The sequence below is a fragment of the Ctenocephalides felis genome, unplaced genomic scaffold (genome assembly GCF_003426905.1).
Source record: "Ctenocephalides felis isolate EL2017-DRISC unplaced genomic scaffold, ASM342690v1 CF-g0.4_SCAFFOLD_00845, whole genome shotgun sequence".
NCBI classification, from domain to species: Eukaryota; Metazoa; Arthropoda; class Insecta; order Siphonaptera; family Pulicidae; genus Ctenocephalides; species Ctenocephalides felis.
In genome coordinates this window covers 72,167,309-72,173,609 of record NW_020536999.1, presented here as the reverse complement: position 1 = coordinate 72,173,609, position 6,301 = coordinate 72,167,309, and positions in this window count along the sequence as shown.

The following is a 6,301-nucleotide window of genomic DNA, read 5'->3' as shown; positions in this document are numbered from 1 at the left end:
TTTGTTTTTTTAGATTTATTTTCGCTTAACAAAAAACTCATGAGCAAATAAAATTATATGTAACATAGTAGCACACGTAACTAAACAGCTCAATATTTAGAAAATAATTTAAAAAAATGTCACATTCTAACAATTTTCTAGATTTACTAAAACACGAGTTATGCTTTTTATGTAGTGGATTGGCATGCAACACTCTACCAAATAGAAATAAGAAATTTGAATATAAGAATATTTGAATATTCTTTAAATTCAAGATGTATAACTTGATGTTGCCTTCTATAATTCTAGTATTCTATTGATATGTTTTGGATTTTGAGTTCTTTACATGGTGCACCACTAGTACTACAACCTGGTAATACTTTAATTGCAAGCATTACCATGATAAGATTTACATTAAAAAAAAAATGTCATAATAGTATTGTTTCACTCATCTTCAGTTGAATTTTGGACAAATAATGAAATTGTTCGCGCCAAACACGCAGCCTACATAGGATGTCGTAATTTACGATAAGGAGGACAAATGTGGACATATACCATGTTCGTGGGCTCTCAATGTCCAGAAAACAAACTATTTCTCTATTGAAGGTTCATAAAATAATTAAGGGGTGTAAGCCCCTTCCTGATACTGTGAAATACAAAAATTGTCACGGAGAGATGTGTAGCTACATCTTCAAATTATAAACTAATAAAAGTATATGAAGCGAGAGCAGAGTTCACATCCTGTGTTGATAGTGAACAGGAGAAAAACGGACAAATAGACACATTATTTAATATATTTATATCATATCATTCAACAAAACATTCGTGTTAATATTTATTGTAGAAGTTATATGTGAAATTGAACATGGAGAAGTAGAGAAGAGAATATGGAGATGGGTACATTATTTAAAATTTGTATATTTAAAATATTTATTAAAATCTTTTAAATTCCAATAAAAAAATTCATTCGTCTCAATATATAAGTCGCAGAGGACAAGTTGGGTAGTATCATGAACACTCTATCATATGAATATTTCATATGAACTATCATATGAAATTAATGAACAAAAGGACGACATAAGGGACCTGTTGTCATATAAGAGGAATTCCGGTCACAGGTAATTATGAACCGTGAGGTTTTTTTTGAGTAATCTTTTTTATTTTAATAAATTTAATTCGAAAGAAAATTGGAGCACCCCTAAGCGACAAAGGATGTTTCTAAAACCATCAATTAGATTTACACCAGTTTCTCGCAAGGGTATATGCATTTGAAAATTACAATAACATTAATTACTTGTATTTTTAAAAACAGTAAACTATTGCGAGTATCAAACAAAAACGCAGCAATGCCTTGACACCTCGAGTCCATAAGATTTTGATGCAGGAGGTGCGAAGAATTAATAAACAAAATACAAAGAGTCTGGGCGTGTTTCCATACAGAATTGGCCCCACCCTGGTATTTAAATGATTTTGATGCCATTTCGTAGGTATTTTCGAGATAATTCAAAATACCAAATTTCAAATCCGTAGCTTATCATTTGGCCGAGATATCAGTGAAAACATGTAAAAGTGGCCTCTTTTTTCAAACTCACTTTTTGTCGGAAATATGAGAGATATCAAAAAAGTTAACATAATTCTATTTATACTGAACTTGTCTATGTTGCTCATAACAAATAATGTAAAAAAATTATTTGTTAGTGCGTGTAAAGGTAAAAATTATTGTTCATTTTCCATTTTCCACCAGTGCGGCTCTTTGGGCTACTTTTATATTAGCATCATTCAGAAGCCTGTACATTTTTCTTCTGTTATTCAAAAATTCATTTAAATGTAAGTGGAACTTCGGGTGAAAAGTTGTAAAAACTTAAGCTAGTGCACGCGCTGCCGGTACAAGAACACTTACATAAAGTCGCTTTGCAAGAGCGACGAGCAAGCATAATATAAAGTTCGTCGTTACCGCGCTTCTCGACAAAATCTGTATATATGGAAATATTTATTAAAATCCAAAATACATTTATATTTTGTATATGAGTATATTCATTTTTCATTAGTCATAATAAAAAATCCAACGTGCCGAATAAAACAATAATAATTATTATTGATTATTTTCATTCGCCGTATAAGTTTCTGACTAATATATTTCAATGTAAGAAAAACTTAAGATTTCAATATACTTGTGTTATGTCCGCTTCACACCCCTATATCGAATATTGTATTAGTATGCATACCACTAGCTAGAACAGGCAAAGGGTATCGGAGATACCCGAAGATATCCGAAGGAGATAACCCTAAGATGCACAGGCAAGATTCAGTCTCTCTCTTGGAACCACGGCTTCGGCGATACCAAATCAAACTTAACATATTATATATTTTATTCATGAAATTATTGTACTCAAAGTAAATAAAAGTTGTTCTTTAGTCTATAAGGACTTGAAGTGTTTTTCCTCTATTAAATCTCCGCTGCAAGGCAACATAATACAACACTTGTTTAATTACTTGGTATAGCAATTAAAGTACTTATTAGTTTTAATAAACATACTAAACCATTAAAGTCTTACGAAAACTGGTTCAAATATATAAATTGTTGATTTTTGAAAATTTGCTTTTAGAAAATACTCGTTCTTTCGTTTTCAATTATAATGAATCCACTCGGAATACTTTTAATCACTCATAAATTTATTTATTGATTAAATCGATTATTTACACATATCGGGAAGTTCATGTAACTTGCCTCAAGGCTGAATACCAATACCAATACCAATATACCAATACCTACTAGTTAATTTTTTTACTATCATGTTTTATTTTCTTACTTTAAAGTACAATAAATAACTATCTTTAATATCATGATTTATTAATTTTCTTTCCGCCCGAAAAAAATAACAAAAATACACGTCTTTTTGTATGCTACAGTGGTGTAAATAAATAATATATAATAAATATATTAAATATATAATTCCCCCCCTTAAGGGGGTATTCTACTGTAGAATTTTGAAAAAATCGAAAAAATTTTTTTTCCATATTTTCAAAGTTTAGTTATTCAGAAATATGACATTAAAAGGATTTTTCAAAATTACTATTATTTCCTGAGTTATAGCCGTTTTAGTGACGTGGTTTCGGTTCGGGTCCGACTTGTCTCAAAACTTTGATCGCGTTTTTCTCGGAACTACTTTTTTCGAGCTGGCGGTAAGGATATCTCGAGTTCTAATGAACCGATTTACTTCAAATTTGGAGAGGATCTTCTCTATACATCGCTTTATCGTATGGACCTTGCCCAAAACTATAACTTTTCATTTAGTATTTTTAAAAAATACGGAATTGCCAAAAAAACATGAAAAAAAATATTTTTTTTTCAAACTGCCGCCATTCGAACAAAAACAATTTTTTTTACTTATCCAAGGTTCATACGATAGCGGCATCTATTATAATTAAGAATCCATCTATTTTTTATGTTTCAAATCACGAGGAGGGTTGGAATCATGTACGCCAGGACACCCTCTTTTTTTGGGAACCTCCACTTTGACTGCTCATAACTTTGTGAATTTTAATTTTTTTTTTTTAATAATTTTTTGATGTAATAATAAAATATCAATAAACAAATGATAAAAAAATCGATAGTAAAAATATTATTTGTTTCCTTTATACAGCGCTTCAAAAACCGGGCGAAATTCATGACTCTAAAGTAGAATACCCCCTTAAATATATAATTCTTATTATAAATGTAAAATGTAAAATGCAACATAGAAGAATATATATTTTTTTTACTGATACGCTTTTTGTTTCTATCTACTTCTACTCCTTTTGTAATAAATAAATAATATGTACTCATTTCAGGACAATATTTGTTGTACTCATTTCAGGACAATATTTGTTGGATTTCATATATTATTTGTTAATATGTCAATATAACAACTGAAGTAAGTAACTAAGTAAAAATACAACTAATTTTTCATCGACAATACCGGTATTAAAACCGGGATCCAGGAATTTCATTTTTCAAATATCGAATACCGGTATTCAGATTTTTGTACTGTATTGGGAACCTCTACATCTGAATGAGCGGCTTCAGTTGGTGAAAACTTCAAGACAGAACAATCCTTTTAATGTGGTCACTATGACAAGAACAGTTTATTTGAACTTTTCATTGTTATTAATAATAAAAAAACGTAATAAAAAAAAAGGATAATGATCAAGAAACTTTTTTGTGGAAACCTGTACAATGGTTAATGGAATGGGTGGAGGACTGCTGATTGTATATTAATGAACCTCGAAAAATATTCTTAGGTTTCTCAGGTTACTATAAGAAGTTCATAAAAGATTATTCAAAAACAACAAATCCATTCACAAGATTACTAAAGAAAAATTCTAAATTTATTTGGTCCAAAATTATATTTAACACTATTGCTACCGGGACCGGTCAAATGACCGTTTTCGAATTTTGAATTGATAATTCATACATTTAACGTAAATGTATCGGCTTCAAACTTCACGACTTTTCCTTATATATGTACACAATACATTTTTCAATATTCACTAGTTTTTTAATTGTTTACTTTTTGAGAAATATTTATATTGTGTCACAACATATATACATTTTCGTAATAGTTTCTTCTGATATTCAATGCTAAAACTATAAATCCGTCCGTTACAAATCGATTATAATTGAACTGTATCTACTAAAGACACAAATTATTCTCTTTGGAAGGCAACGAAAAGATTGAAAAGGCCGATAGTACATATATCTCCAGTGCGTAAACTTGATGGTTCTTGGGCAAGAAGTTCAGGAGAAAAATCGGAAGAATTTTCAGAACACTTGAAAAATACATTTCAGCTTCATCCCCGCAGTTGCAACGTAAACGATGAAGATTTTATTTACAATTGTTTACAGAATGAATCTATACCAGGCCAAATCGTAAAACGCATAATGGTGACCGAATTGAAAAATTATGTCAAGGTTGCAAATCCTAATAAATCTCCTGGGCCAGATAAAATTACGATAAAAATAATAAAAGAACTGCCAGAAAAGGGATTTAGATTATTAACTATAATATTCAATTCAATTCTTAGATTAAAAGTGTTCCCTCAAGCTTGGAAAATAGCTAAAATAATTCTTATACCTAAACCTGGAAAAGATCCTCATTTACTGTCTTCCTGTAGACCAATAAGCCTACTTCCTTGTATTTCAAAGATATTTGAAAAATTATTACTCCAACGCATTAAGTCTTGAACGCAGAACTGTTGAATCAAAACCTAATTCCAAATCACCAATTCGGCTTTAGAAAACAACACTCAACCATAGAACAGGTTCATCGCCTAGTAAATATAATTAACGAATCGCTACATGCAAAAAAATATTGTTCGGCTGTATTTTTAGACGTTGCGCAAGCATTTGACAAGGTATGGCACACTGGTTTGTTGTACAAACTAAGACTATGTTTATCAGAACCAATATTTTCAATAATAAAATCGTTCCTTGAAAATTGAGAATTTTTCGTCAGCATTAACAACGAGGAGTTGACCAAAAAAAAGATCCTCTCCGGGGTGCCCCAGGGAAGCGTCCTATCTCCAACTCTATTTCTTATATTCACAGCGGATTTTCCTTTATACTCCGGAACAAGCGTGTCGACATTTGCTGACGATACATGTATCATTGCCTCCAATAAAGATCCCGCAATAACTTCGCAACAATTACAAGAACATCTAGATATTGCTACAAAATGGCTTTCTTTATGGAGAATTATGACAAACGGCTCAAAATCTACGCATATCACTTTCACACTGCATACTGGTATATGCCCTACAATTAAGTTAAATGGACAGGAAATTCCAGTAAAAGATAGCGTAAAATATCTCGGAATACACCTAGACACAAAATTGGCTGGCTACTGAAGTTCCGAACTGTCGACGAATAACAAACTAATTATTTATAAATGTATTTTTAAACCAGTGTGATCTTATGGGATTCAACTATGGGGCACCGCCAAAAAAATCAATCTACAGATTATCCAGCGAGTGCAGAACAAGATCATAAGGCAGGCACTGAACGCACCTAGGTACGTTCCCAACTGGTTGATTCACCAGGACAGCAACATAATGACAGTAAATGAAGAAATTCAACAAAAAACAAACACCTACAAAAAAAGAATAGACGAACACCCAAATTACTTGGCACACAAAGTATACTCAGAAGCGCGCCCAACAAGGCTAAAACGAAAAATTCCAAACGATCTCATAAATTTGTAAATTATTATTATTATTACTATTATTATTATTATTATTATTATCTTATTCTTTCTATTATTGTTATTTTGTTATATTTTATTAT